Raw genomic sequence first — 16,139 nt, 5'->3', positions numbered from 1 at the left:
CTGTTGTTTTTTGACTTTTTAGTAATAGCCATTCTGACTGGTATAAGATAACATCTCATTGTGGTTTTGATTTGCATTCTTCTGATCATTAATGATGTTCAGCATTTTTCATATGTTTTTTGGCCATTTGTATGTCTTCTTTTGAGAAGTGTCTGTTCATGTCTTTTGCCCACTTTTTAATGGAGTTATTTGCTTTTTGCTTCTTGAATTGTTTACGTTTCTTACAAATTCTGGATATTAGATCTTTATCGGATGTGTAGTTTGTGAATATATTCTCCCATTCTGTAGGCTGTCTGTTCACTCTTTTGCTAGTTTCTTTTGCTGTGCAGAAGATCTTTAGTTTAATTAGGTCCCACTTGTCAATTTTTGTTTTTGTTGTCATTGCTTTTGGGGACTTAGTCATAAATTTTTTTCCAAGACAGATATCCAGAATGGTGTTTCCTAGGTATTCTTCTAAGATTCTTATAGTTTGAGATCTTACATTTAAATCTTTCATTCGTTTTGAGTTAATTTTTGTATATGATAAAGGGTATGGGTCCAGTTATTCTTCTGCGTACAGCTAGACAGCTATCCCAGCAACATTTATTGAATAGGGAGTTCTTTTCTCATTGCTTAAAAAATAACCTCTTTTCAATACAGACAAGTATTTTATGCTATATGATAAATTGATTTTGACCTAATTTCTTCCCAAACTTCAAAAAGACAATTTTAATAAATTTCCAAGCAGTGGTGCATAATTACCCTCCATAATAACAGGAAACAGAAAAGATATGAATGTATCAAGGCTTGCAGCTCCCTGTCACTTTGGATTATAGTCAATGCTGGTCTAAGTAAAGAAAGGCAACTGCTTTCTCCAATGCAGAGAAAACCCAGCCAGCTTTTAGTTACCATTTACTGAAATCAGGCATTATGATATACACACACCTCTGCATACACACAAACATTTTGCATGTATGTATATGTGTATATGTATATATCTGTATGCATGAATATATGTGTATGTGTGTATTCATATTATTTTAATTCTCCCCAGGTATGCTTTATATCTCTCTTTTTACAGATGAACAACATGAGGCTCAAAAGTTTGAGTTCACAGAGATCACAAAGCTTAGTAAGCAACAAATGGAGAGTTGAAACTGGGTCTGTCTGACTCCATAGCCTATTTTATCCTGTACATTAGATACATTCATGCATTATATCACTACCTAAAACATAAAAATGCATGCAAGCGTATGGTCAAGAGAACAAGCAAGAATTGTGAGATAGATTGAGAGAGATTTTTAACCTAAACCCCTTATTTAGTATTTCTGCCTTGAAAGAAGTAACCTAATATCTTTTTCAGAAAAATATTTAAACATGGCTCTACACATCACTGATTCAATAAGAGCCAAGCTCTGCAATTAATCTGGCCTAGGTTCTTTCTTTCTTTCTGCCTATTCTGAGAGCTCCATTTACTCTCAAAACTTTGTTCCAACAGATGAATGCTGATTTTTTTATTTCAATTTTTCTCCCATTCAAAATGTCTTTGTTCTTCTTTCAATCTTGTAACCCATTATTAGAATAAAAATTCTTCCATAAGACAAGAAGACATCAAGACTTCCTCACCTTCACATAATATCTAGTATTTGTATATGTATTGAGGCCTAATGAAATGCTCTCTTCAAGAATACTCTATTTCTCAACTTACAGAGCCTACTCTATAACAGCCATTCATCCTTCTTATCCTTTCCTATTAGTTGTTCTTTGCTTTTGAATCTGATCACTGAATCCTGTTATGGAAATTACTGACCACTTTGAATGTCTTAATCCCTGGAGGCTGGTCAACTCCTCCCAATATTCAACAGGAAGGAGAAATGCACAAAGAAAGAAATCTGAGAGCCTCTACATTTCTTCGACTCTCTTTGGAGTACTACAGATGTATCACTTTGCAAGCAAAAATCAAATGTCCTGGGTCCCTATATTAGCTTTGCTAGGGGTGTTGGTGCAGTCCATTCCGTACACCCACATCATATTCTAGCTTATAACAATCCAAATATGTGTAGTGTTGAAAGAATAATTGGTTTTTTCACAGTGCTGTTTTCCAAATACTTTTTGTTTCTAATGTGAAAAAATCTAATGGGTACTTATGCAGAAAAGTACCCATAGCTTTGCTAATTTCTCTCCAAACATGAAGCAATTCTTTTAAGGAGGCACTGCCATACTGTTGCTGTGGATTCAAAACTCAGGTCAGGTGTTTTAAGTTTAACATATTGCCTAAAAGCTGCAGCAGATTGCTGCAGAGGTGATGAAAGATGGTCCAAGTTCTCATAAGAGACAAACACACATGGAGAATTAAGTTGCACACAACATGCAACTGAAGTTGCCTCCATTCATGGGACTCATCAGACTTGTGTGATCCCTATTCTTCATGTATTTATTTTTAACTCTGTTAGGAAAGATTGGCAACATAATTATACTACTTAAAAAATAGAGTTTATTTTAAAGATACATGTGTGTCAGAACTACAAAACCAACTTTTCATCTCTTCTTGGTTTGGATGATCTCTCTTTATGCTATCTCAGTTGCTTTTAGTGTGTCTGTTCCGTCTTTGTCTTAATACACAGTGGCTGATTGTCTCTATTCCTTCTATCCAACTCCCAGAAAAAGTTAACTTTACTGTTGTTCTAGCTACTTAGCATTACCCTACTTTGTCAGTTCTCTATGCATTTTGGCTATCTCCTGGGCTTTCCTAGAGCCAGATACCTGTCTTCCCGGTATGACCAGTAGCCAGTTCTGTGCAATTTTTTTGTTGTTGTTATACTTTTAGTTCTGGGGTACATGTGCAGAACGTGCAGGTTTGTTACATACATATACACGTGCCATGGTTGTTTGCTGCACCCAACAAATCAACCCATCATCTACATTAGGTATTTCTCCTAATGGTATCCCTCCCCTAGCCCCCACCCCACAACAGGCCCCGGTGTGTGATGTTCCCCTCCCTGTGTCTGTGTATTCTCATTGTTCAACTCCCCAATTGCAGCACTGTTCACAATAGCAAAGACTTGGAACCAACCCAAATGCCCAGCAATTTTTTAAAGTGAAAATTTAAAAGTAAAAGGCCAGTTCCCATTTGCATAAAACACAAAAATATAAAAAAAGAGTTGAGTAATGATATAAATGGTTTATGTTCCTGATCACATTCTCTTTTCACCTCTCCCACTTTTTTTTACTCCCACTGAATGTGTTCTTAACAATGATTGAAATGTCTAATCATTCAACTTCTCTTTTCTGTAGGCCTTCTGGCCCTCCTGAGTCTCATGTGGCTGTTCCCAGCTGTGATCTAGTGACACGTATTTCAAACATGCTATCATATCACCAGAAGTCTTCATTTATCTCATCTCTCCCTCCCTTGATTATCTCATTTCAATTTACTGACAAAATGAAATCCATCCATTATGAAATATTTTTATGTATCTCCTCTCCATCTCAGAATTTCTTTCTTAAACCAACTTGTCCTTTCTAGTTCTTATTTTTTAGTTTATGTTTCTTATTTTAAATATACATATACCTTAATGTTTTTTAAAACCAACCTTTAGCTTGGCCGTAATCTCTTTTTTCCTGTTAACTACAAGTTACACTCTATTCAATTACCTCCTATTAGTTTCTACATAACTTTTCTCTTACAGACTTCTGCTAAGTGTACACACATGTTCTAGTCTAACTAATTCCTCACATCTATTAGAGTTTAAAAAATCCTTCCTGGCGGGGCACGGTGGCTCACGCCTGTAATCCCAGCACTTTGAGAGGCCAAGGCGGGCAGATCACAAAGTCAAGAGATCGAGATCATCCTGGCCAACATGGTGAAACCCTGCCTCTACTAAAAATACAAAAATTAGCTGGGTGTGGTGGCACGTGCCTGTAGTCTCAGCTACTTGGGAGGCTGAGGCAGGAGAATCACTTGAACCCAGGAAGCGGAGGTTGCAGTGCGCCGAGATTGTGCCACTGCACTCCAGCCTGGGTGACAGAGCGAGACTCTGTCACAAAAAAAAAAAAAAAAAAAAAAAAAGTCACTTTTCTTTCTTAGCCTTTAAATCCAAGTCATCTATTATCTGCCTCTGACATAAGTTCTCAGAATCCTGTCCCATTAGATCTTACCATGTAAGTGCATTTTTGCTATGCTGGAAAATGCTGATTTTTTTATTTCAATTTTTCTCCCATTCAAAATGTCTTTGTTCTTCTTTCAATCTTGTAACCCATTATTAGAATAAAAATTCTTCCATAAGACAAGAAGACATCAAGACTTCCTCACCTTCACATAATATCTAGTATGTGAGTTGAACACAACATTCACTTTCTCACTCTGGAAATATGCTGATCTTTCAGCTGGAAAGTCCTTCATCTCCACATATAAAATTCTCTCCACTTTTCAGTGCTCAGATGGATAGCCAGTTCCATTTTTAAACTACAGTCATGCACTGAATAATGATGTCTTGGTCAATGATGGACTGCATATGGGAAAGTGGAACTCTAAAATTATAATACCATATTTTACTGTACCTTTTGTATGTTTAGATACACTAATACTTAGGTTTGTAGCTTAGGAGCGATAGGCTATACCATGTAGCCTAGGTGTGTAGTAGGCTGTACCATCTAGATTTGTGTAAGTACATTCTATGATGTTTGCAAAATCATGAAATCACCTAACAATGCATTTCTCAGAATATATGTATATCACCGTCATTGAGGAATGCATGACTACGGTTGTATCTTCAGTGCTAACAAAAATAACCAGGAAACTGAGGACTGCTCAATCCTTTTCTCACGATAAGGAAAAATATGGTAGGAATATCAATAAGCCTCAGACCCGTTAGGATTTGGAGATAGGTCTATATCAGCAACCTGTTTGAGGGTAGAAAGGACAGGCATTTTCATTTCATAACTAGGGCATTACCTATGTGAAAACCATTTTTTCCCCCACGTCAAGTCTTATGAAACATAGATTTCTTCATCTTCCTGTAGTGGGCTCATTTTTGCTCCTGAATCAGACCTCCTGATTCCCCAGGCACTTCATAAAGGCTTTCGTCTCTTTAATTTCAATCAGCTTTCAATTCTAAGATTTTGATATTGTCTTTGTTTCTCTCTACCCAGGTTTTTCAGAATTCTGGAAATTAGCCTAAATTGTTAGTAATGTTATAGTCTTTAAATTGCAGTCTCAAAAACTTGACCCCATTGACTGGGTTGATTATACGGTTTGAACGTTTGTCCCCCTCAAATCTCATGTTTAAATGTAATCCCCATTGTTGCAGGTAGGGCGTGGTGCAAGGTGTTTAGGTCATGGGGGCAGATCCCTCATGAATGCTTTGGTGCCCACCTCATACTAATGTATGAGTTCTCACTCTGAGTTTATAGATCTAGTTGTGTAAAAGAGTGTGGCACCTGCCCCAGCTCTCTCCTTCTTGCCGTGTGATACGCCAGATCCCCCTTTGCCTTCCACCATGATTGAGAGCTTCCTGAAGCCTCACCAGAAATGGATGCCTGCATCAGGCTTCACATACAGACTGCAGAGCCATGAGCCAAAATAAGCCTCTTTTCTTTAAAAATCACCCAATTTCAGGTATTCCTTTATGGCAATGCAAGCAGACTAACACAGTTGAATTGTCTCCCAAAATTCACATCCACATGGAACCTCAAGTGTGATCTTACTTGGAAATGGGGCCTTTGCTGATGTAATTAGTTAAGATGAGGTAATACTAGGCCCTAAATCAGTGGCTGGTATCCTCATAAGAAGGCCATATTAAATGAAGGGAGACACAGGGAAGAATGCCATGTGAAGATGGAGGCAGAGATTGGAGTCATGTGTTTATAAAGCCAAGTAACACCAGGGATTGATGTCAACCACCAAAATCTAGGAAAGAGACTTGGTACAGATTCTCCCTGCAGCCACCTTGGTTTTGAACTTCTAGCCTTTGGAACTATACAGAATTTTTTTTTTTTTTATTTAAGCCACCCATTTAATCCATGGCATCAAAGACTTGACACCTAGATTAAATCAGAACACATCTTCTGCAATCTTGCTTGAGGGGTGTGTGTGTGTGTGTGTGTGTGTGTGTGTGTGTGTGTGTGTGTGTTTAATTCCTGGCACATGCCAGAAGGTTGCAACCTTGAACCTTTGGTAATAGACTGAGGAAAATTCTCTGAGAGCCTGCTTTCCTATCCAGTTTCTCTTTCTCACTGCAGAGTTCTTGTTTCCTATGTCAGAATGACCCTCAAACTATTCCAGAAGAATATTTATCTGAAGCTTTTATGAAATTCAATTTGGACATCAAAAGCCTGTTCCTTTATTATCAAACCTCTTGATCAAAACACATTTTTCTGCCTGTTGTAACTTCGTAGTACCCTCTGCCTCCATTATATCATGTTCTGCCTTAAGCTGGAGCTAGTAGCCGAAAAATTTTGCACGTGCCTCCTGCCCACACCCCCAATAAAAAAGCCTGATTAAACTCTTAAAGGCAAACACCAGCCTTCATTCATATTTGTCTACAACACAATGCCTTCACTAATAAAGTCATTCAATACCCATGTATTTGCAGCCCACATTATAACAGGAACATTTCAAAGTACTTAATAGGTGTTTGGTCAACATGCCTTGGATCAAAATGAATGATATCTAAAGCTTTCCTTTTCTTCATTTTAGCCTGTTGAAAAATGAGCCTAGACTCACTTTGCTTTAGTTTAGCTACCCTTCTGGTTAAATTATTTGATATCAGATACCACTGACATCCCTTCTTTTTCTTTGAAACAGGAAACAATGCCAAGAATACGTTAATCTAAACCCATGATGTTTCTACATCTCAGAGAACAGAGAGAAAAGGAAACTGGAGAAAGGCCAGAAGTGACCAACTCTATTCCCTCATTTCTGTGTTATACTCCCTTTGTCTAATCTGTCCTACCCTGCCAGGTGGTTTAAGAATTTTATCCTTTCTCCAGACTAGAAGAGGAAGTGGGGGCCGGAGTTAGGTGTATACAAATTGTTGGAAAGCCTTTCTGTGGATTTGGAGGGTTTGAGTATCATTTTTATAAAGCAGCCCAAGCCTCTAATCTGAGCAGGAAGATTCACACTCATTCTCTGGCATGAGTCCTATCAGGAGGATCACTGAAGCCAAGGCTATAGGAATAAATAATTAATCTCTCCACACAAGGAGGCTAGTAAACAATATTCAATACATGAATACTGAGTTCTGCCAAGAGGAAGAAACATATAAACCAGGCAACTGCTGAACGCATTGCCAAAAAGGGAGACTTACGCATCATTCACTAAAGCTTTCAAAAAACTAAATCAGATCCAAGAACAGACAAACTCCTGCAGAATGACAGTGGTGGAGAAATTGACCTCCCAGCATTGCAGACTTACATCAGTTGTTCTGATGTTCTTAGTTATATCAGATTCCTTCCAGAATCTTCTAAATATATCAGACAGTCAGACACAACCCCGGACCCTAATAAAAAATCCCGATGCTGGCCTACAGATCTGTGATTTAATAAACTTTCTCCATGATTCTGGTACACATCCAACATAGAAGAACCACTTAGTACTTCTATCTGGCTCACATTTCTTCCACTATTTACTAAATGTCGACCTTAGGCTAATTTCTTAAATCCGTGTCCAAGGGTTTCTTTAAATGGAGATAATATTACCTTATCATCAATCTATTGTGAGAATTAGATAAAAGGGTGCATGCAAAGGACCAAGCAGTGTAGATGTCACACTGTAAGCGCTTAATACGTGTCTCAGCTTATTATTCTGCAAGAAAAGCTAACTGCCTAATAGATTGTGTAGATATCAAGTGCCCCTTGTGGCACTTTAATCAAAAAAATCTGTTGTTAATTCCTATTGTAAACCTCAATTGCTACATCAGCCAGCTCTTGAAAGGGATAAATATGACATTAGTATTTTCTAAATGACTTTTATTTTCTAAATGCTCTTAGAATGTTTGATCCCCAGGAAGCTATCATCATTAATGATTTCATGAGTATACTGAGAGTAATGTTTACGTGTAAAGGAAGTGAAAAGTAAACATCAATGCTTCTTTGCTTTTCAAAGATGAAGGTTCTGAGATCAAAGAGCCTGAGTGATGTGACCACATCCCTAAAGATGGTGCCAAATGCCGCCCTACTGATAAGGCTGCTGAGGGGACTGTGCACCTGTGTTCTTAATACTTACTCTGGGTCTCTGTTGACAAGGAACATTTTGAAGTTTCTAAGAATTATTTAATAACCCTAATAGTCATTGTTTCTTTAGTGACTCAAGTCTACACCTGTAATGCTCAAGTTTTTCTTTCTTTTTTCAATCAGGGAACATAATTTTTTTTTCTTGTAGTCTCCAAAATAACAGATTGTATAATAAAAAAGGAGAACCTTTCTAAAGAAGGAAGCTATCTGCACTGCTCTGCTGAACTCTAAGCCACCTCTGCTACTAAAACAGATAGTAGCCCCTGTTGGGGTCTCTGGAGCAGGGAAGCCCAAGCTGTCTTGGAGCATGTATTCAGTAACCAAAGAGGATTCTACAACTTTCGTTTTTCTGGCTAGGTGACTTCAGCCCATCAAAGACAAAGCTAAAATAAAATCTTCGGAACGATCACTCTCTCTATTCATTTTTTACAAATTTTATTTCTGTGGCAATTTTAGGTTCAAAGCATAATTGAGCAGAGAGTACAGAGAGTTCCCATATATCCCCTGCTCCTAAACAGCACAGCCTCCCCCACTGTCAATATCACACCCCAGAGTGGTACCTTTGTTGCAATCAATGAACCTACATTGACGCATCATCATCAACCGAAAGTCCACAGTTTACAGTAAGATTCACTCTTGGTGTTGTATATTCTATGGATTTTCACAAATGCATAATGACATTTATTTAATATTGTAAATATATTGTTATCTACAATCTAGACATCATGGTCATGCCACATAGAACAGTTTCACAGCCTTAAACATTCTCTGTGCCCTGCCCATCCATTCCTTTCTCCCCATTAACCTCTGGCAACCACTGATCTTACTGACACCATATTTTGTCTTTTCCAGAATGTAATATAGCTAAAAACATTCAGGATGTGGCCTTTTCAGACTGGCTTCTATCACTTAGTAATTATGCATTTAAGGTTGTTTCATGCCTTTTCATAGTTTGATAACTCCTTTCTTTTTCGTACTGAATAATACCTCCATTGTCTGGATATATCATAGTTTATCTATTCACCTACTACTCTTATTCAGTTTTTCTTTCTTTTTCTTCTTCTCCTTTTTTGTTTTGTTTTTTTTGTTTTTTAGAGACAGATTGCCTAATAATGCCCAAAGCTACTCTACTGATAAGACTGCTGAGATCTAGATTGTAGATAACAACAAGAAGGGATACTATTGTATCTACAATAGTATATAAATGTCATCATGCATTTGTCAAAATTCATAGAATGTACAACACCAGGAGTGAACTCAATGTAAAAATGCCTCACTCTGTTGCCCAGGCTGGAATGCAGTGGCACAACCTTGGCTCACTGCAACCTCAAACTCCTGGGCTCAACCGATCCTCCCACCTCAGCCTCCTGAATAGCTAGAACTACAGGCAGGAGCCACCATGCCCAGCTAATTGTGTTTTAATTTTTTGTAGAGACAGGCCCAAGGTAGTCTCAAACTCCTGGGCTTAAGCAATTCTCCTGCCACCGCCTCCCAAAGTGCTGGGATTACAGGTGTTAGCCACCAGGCCTGGTCCTCTATTCAATTTTAATGCTTAAAATTCTCTTCTCTTTTTCCTCCACCGCTAGGTTTATTAAATTTTGCTTTGCCTTATGTGGTGACTGTGAGAGTGCATGACTCGAAACTCTTGTGACAGGGAACATTATTGATTGACAATTATCTTGATCCAACCCTGTGTTTGCACGGAGGTGATGTTGCTGTGGGCTGCCTTCATCCAATGACTGTGCACAGAAGGGGCTGAGAGACCCATTCCTACCAATAGTAGGGCTCTACAGAGGGTGACTTTTGTGTGAGAACTTCCCAGTGGCTTGGCCAAAACTTCCTTGAAACTGAACGGCGGTAGAGACCCTTCTTGCCCAATTCTTCTTCCATTCTTGTCTCCTTCCACAGATGTCAGACCTGTTTTGAAATTGGAAAGCTCACCCTACATTCATCTGCTTACTTCTACTGTAAAGCTCTCGTATATCTAATCTTATCTTGCTTTATGCTTCCCAGGGCACCTGAACTCTCCTAGGTACAATAATTTGTTCTGTCTATGCAAAAGATCAAATACTTTTCAACATCATAGATTCCATAGACTAGTGTTTCAGCAACTTTATTGTCTATACTAGTTCCTAGGAGTCTTGTTAAAATATAGAATCTGATTCAATCAGGGTGAGGAATGGCCTGAGATCCTAACAAGCTCCAAAGTGATGTTGATGTTGCTTGTCCTTGCACCACACTTCGAATAACAGGGTTCTAGAAATGTAAAGTTCCTGTATTATAAATTATTCCTTTTGCTCCAGATACTTCAGTTTAAAAGCAATATCCTTAAAGTGTTAGTTTTAAGCACATCTTTTAATAAACAAGGGGAGATATCTAATTGAAGTTATCATCGTGAACACTTTCACACATAATCGAAAACTTTTGCCTAGACAAATTTACTGGGCTTAAGGTAACATATTGTATTTCAAAACATAAGGAATTAGTCCTTACTGTAAATAGACACAGTCCTTGGAAAATTTAATCACAATAGGGATTAGAACAATTTTTCTATCCCCCTTAAAACACACACACACAGACAAACATACACACTAAACCTCCCTTTCTTCCTTTTTTTTATTATACTTTAAGTTCTGGGATACATGTGCAGAACGTGTGGGTTTGTTACATAGGTATGCACATGCCATGGTGGTTTGCTGCACCCCTCAACCTGTCATCTACATGAGGCATTTCTCCTAACGCTATACCTCCCCTAGCCCCCCACCCACGGATAGGCCCCGGTGTGTGATGTTCCCCCTCCCTGTGTCCATGTGTCTCATTGTTCAACTCCCACTTATGAGGTGTTTGGTTTTCTGTTCCTATTTTAGTTTGCTGAGAATGATGGTTTCCAGCTTCATCCATGTCCCTGCAAAGGACATGAACTCATCTGCTTTTATGGCTGCATAGTATTTCATGGTGTATATGTGCCACATTTTCTTTATCCAGTCTGTCATTGATGGGCATTTGGGTTGGTTCCAAGTCTTTGCTATTATGAACAGTGTTGCAATAAACATACATGTGCATGTGTTTTTATAGTAGAATGATTTGTAACCCTTTAGGTACGTACCCAGTAATGGGATTGCTAGGTCAAATGGTATTTCTGGATCCTTGAGGAATTGCCACACTGTCTTCCATAATGGTTGAACTAATTTACACTCCCACTAACAGTGTAAAAGTGTTCCTACTCTCCACATCCTCTCCAGCATCTGTCGTTTCCTGACTTTTTAATGATTGCCCTTCTAACTAGTGTGAGATGGGATTTCATTGTGGTTTTGATTTGCATGTCTCTAATGACCAGTGACGGTGAGTTTTTTCCGTATGTTTGTTGGCCACATAAATGTCTTCTTTTGAGAAGTGTCTGTTCATATCCTTTGCCCACTTTTTGATGGGTTTGTTTGCTTTTTTCTTGTAAATTTGTTTAAATGCTTTGTAGATTCTGTATATTAGCCATTTGTCAGATGGATAGATTGCAAAACTTTTCTCCCATTCTGTGGGTTGCCTGTTCACTCTGATGATAGTTTATTTTACTGTGCAGGAGCTCTTTAGTTTAATTAGATCCCATTTGTCAATTTTGGCTTCTGTTGCCATTGCTTTTGGTGTTTTAGTCATGAAGCCTTTGCCCATGCCTATGTCTTAAATGGTATTGCCTAGGTTTTCTTCTAGGGTTTTTATAGTTTTAGGTCTTATGTTTAAGCCTTTAATCCATCTTAAGTTAATTTTTGTATAAGGTGTAAGGAAGGGGTCCAGTTTCAGTTTTCTGCATATGGCTAGCCAGTTTTCCCAACACCATTTATTAAATAGGGAATCCTTTACCCATTGCTTGTTTTTGTCAGGTTTGTCAAAGATCAGGTGGTTGTAGATGGGTGGTGTTATTTCTAAGGCCTCTGTTCTGTTCCATTGGTCTATATATCTGTTTTGGTACCAGTACCATGCTGATTTGGTTACTGTAGCCTTGTAGTATAGTTTGAAGTCAGGTAACGTGATGCCTCCAGCTTTGTTCTTTTTGCTTAGGATTGTCTTGGCTATACGGGCTCTTCATTGGTTCCATATGAAATTTAAAGTAGTTTTTTCTAATTCTGTGAAGAAAGTCACTGGTAGCTTGATGGGGATTGTACTGACTCTATAAATTACTTTGGGCGGTATGGCCATTTTCAGAATATTGATTCTTCCTACCCATGAGCATGGAATGTTTTTTTTTTTTTTTTTCCCCTTTTGTTTGTGTCCTCTCCTATTTCCTTGAGCAGTGGTTTGTAGTTCTCCTTTCTTCCTTTCCTGTGGTCTTTGTATCAGCTTGTTGGAAATGAGACTGTGGAAAGCAATGTCATTTAGAAATAATTAATACATTTGCTCATAATTTCTAAATCCTCACATTAGCTGTGAGAGGGTGGAGCATTTTGTTTCCTATAAAAGCTTTCACAAAGCAAGTTACTGCCATTCTTTGATGAGGGTGTATTTTACAGGCCTTATCTTATAACTTTCCCAGGTCTGAATAGTCCAAATTCCAGATTTAAATAGGTTTTAAGAAATAGTTGAACTATGCAATATTTTTTCATAAAACTTTTTTCATCTTCCTAGTAATTATGGTTGTTTTATTTTCACTGTTTTATTTTTCTATGCTATCAATTTGGTTAAAGTTTAGTTCCATGGTAAATATATAAAAATCCAAATTAAGAGAATGTTCATATGTCATTCTTTGAATATCACGATTCATGCCACAAACACTATGCCAGAATTTCACTATCACATATATGTTCACATGGCCTACATAACTCTCCTTTTACCGTGAATTATTTTATCAGGAAAAAAATCTCATTTGCTGATCGTGTGTAGGGAGATATGTTGACATTTATTAATTTAATCACCAAATACATGATATTTAAAGATAACTTTATTTGAAAAAATTCCATAAAATTATATTAAAATATGATATTTTCTCAAAGGAAAATGAATAAAAAGTATTCATCACCGGATGTCTCTAGAAAGTATTTAGAAGTAATAGCAGTGCTGTCCAATAAATATATAATGTAGCCCATATGTGTAACTTTAAATGTCCTTAAAGCCAAATATTTTTCAAAAGTAAAAAAGGAACAATGTTAACTTTAATAATGTATTATTTAACCCAATATATAAAAATATTATCATTTAAACATGTAATCAATACAAAAATTACTCATCAGCTATTTTACATTCTTATTCTTTATATTATATCTTCAAAGTTGGCTGTGTGTCTCATAATTACAGGGTGTCTCACTGTGAATCAGTCACATTTTGAGTGTGTTATTTAACCCAATATATAAAAATATTATCTTTTAAAAATGTAATCAACATAAAAATCACTGATCAGCTATTTTACTTTTTTTAAATTACATCTTCAAAGTCAGCTGTGTATCTCATACTTGCAGGATGTCTCACTGTGAGTCTGTCACATTTTGAGTGCTCAGAAACCACACTTGACTAGTGGCTACTGTATTCAGCAGTGGAAATCTAACAAACGAGATAAGGAAAAGTAAGAAAGCCAGAAAAAAAAAAGCCAAAAATGAGTTAGATCATGACAAAAATTATAGCGATGATAGCAAGACTATATATGTGTGTGTGTGTGTGTGTGTGTGTGTGTGTGTCAATATATGGATATAGGACATCTGTGACTATTTTTAAGGCTAGAAGAATAAGAAGACAAAGAGAACACGCTCATCAATATTACAACGTTAAGCTATAAAATACAATTATGCTTACATTGGATAAAATACTTTCTATGATTTATTATTCTTTTGGGAAATAATCTATCTTCCTTGCCATCATGAACAAGTGTTTGTAGACCTAATTGGAAGTGCAATTTAGAACATAACAGCAAGTATTTTTTGAGCATGCACTTTGGGCTTAGCACTAGGTTAGAGTTGTGGGAATTTCCAAAACATCAACGTATTTCCTATCCAGCAAGTGTGATGTATTGGAAGGAGTCAGAGAGGGCTAGATTTGAATCCTTACGATCAAATTGCTACCTTCTCTAAACTTTATTTCCATAAAATAGGTGTAATAATACTTATCTCACAGTGTATGGTATTTATTAAATGAGTGCAATGCCTATCTCACAAAATTGACTTTACTTAAACAAGCTGCTTTTTATCTCCATGATACTATTTGACAGTAGATTATCATCTACTTTGTGCAGGAAAGACAATGTCTCAAGTACTTCTCAAGCAAGTCAAGACAGCCTTTAATGAAAAGCTTAAATGTGTAAGGTATAATAACAGACCTATAGAAGTTTAGAGAATAACTATTGAAGATTATCCAAAGGGAAGGGCGTTTGAGTTTTCTTTCATCATCAGAAAAATTTAAGGAAGAAAATTTGGGGAAGAAAAGATGTGGGGAAGAAAATTCTAGAGAAGAGGATCAAGGCATTAGCTATGCAAGTAGTGGGCATGGTAGGGTAACCAACTAGGCCAATTTGCTTAGAACAGAGGAGGTCCCCAGAGTGCAGGACTTTCAGTGCTAAAATCCAGACAGTCCTTGGAAAATTGGGATGTTTGGTCACTCTAGCACAAGGGAAAAAGAAGTTCATTAGGTGCATTGGTAAAGAGAAGGAAGAAGCTCAGCTTGATGGTCACAAGATTTTCATATTATGAGACGAATAGAAAATACAGTTAAATGGCAAGATGGAACAAGGTTTTGATGGGTCTTGAAATACACATTGGGCAACGTGAAAAACACTAGGTGTATTGGCCAAACAGATTTAACAAATGTGGCAGAAAAAAATGGTCTACGCATCAAGAGAATTGAGTCTTAGCTCTGGTTTTGCCACTAACTGATTCCCCCTCAACTTTTACATCTGGGGTCTCAATTTTTTTTCACCTGTAAATAAGGAGGTTGGAGCAGATGACCACCATAGTCTTGGGTGGCTGGAATCAGTTGTGATTCTACTGATGGCAACAAAGATCTAATACCCAGAATCTGTAAGGAACTTAAACAAATTTACAAGCAAAAAAACAAAACCCCATTGAGCAGTAGGCAAAGGACATAAACAGACACTTTTCCAAAGAAGACACACATGGTCAACACGTATATAAAAAAACTCTCAATATTGCTAGTCATTAGAGAAAAGCAAATTGAAACCACAATGAGAGACCATGTCACACCAGTCAGAATGGCTATTATTAAAAAGTCAAAAAAATAACAGAGGCTGATGAGCTTGCGGAGAAAATGGAATGCTTATACACTGCAGGTGGGAATGGAAATTACTTCAGCCATTGTGGAAAACAGCTTGGCAATTTCTCAAAGAACTAAAACAGAATTACTATGCTACCTAGCAATCCCATTATCAGATATGTACCCAAAGGGATGTATATCATTCTACCTTAAAGGTACATGCGCACATAACGCTTATCACAGCACTATTCATAATAGCAAAGATATGGAATCAACTTAAATGTCCATCAACGGTAGATTGCATTAAAAAACTATGGTATGTATACACCATGGAATACTATGCATCCATAAAAAATAACAAGATAATGTCCTCTGCAGGAACATGGGTAAAGCTGTAGGTCATTATCCTAAGCAAACTAACACAGGAACCGACAACCAAATACTGAATGTGCTCACTTATAAGTGAGAGTTAAACTTTGAATACAAATGGGCACAAAGAAGGGAACAATGGCCACCAGGGCTACTTGAGGTTGCAGGGTGGGAGGAGGGTGAGGATTGAAAAAAGTACATATCCTGTACTATGCTTATTACCTGGGTGACAAAATAATCTGTACCCCAAAACCCTGCACCAGGCAATTTACCTAAATAACAAACCTGCACATGTACGCCTGAATCTAAACTAAATGTTTTAAAAAGCATCATATTATACACCATAAATATATAGAATTTTTGACAATTGAAAAATAAGT

The sequence above is a fragment of the Hylobates moloch genome, unplaced genomic scaffold, assembly GCF_009828535.3.
Source record: "Hylobates moloch isolate HMO894 unplaced genomic scaffold, HMol_V3 SCAFFOLD_15, whole genome shotgun sequence".
NCBI classification, from domain to species: domain Eukaryota; kingdom Metazoa; phylum Chordata; class Mammalia; order Primates; family Hylobatidae; genus Hylobates; species Hylobates moloch.
Note: the sequence above shows the minus strand (reverse complement) of the source record.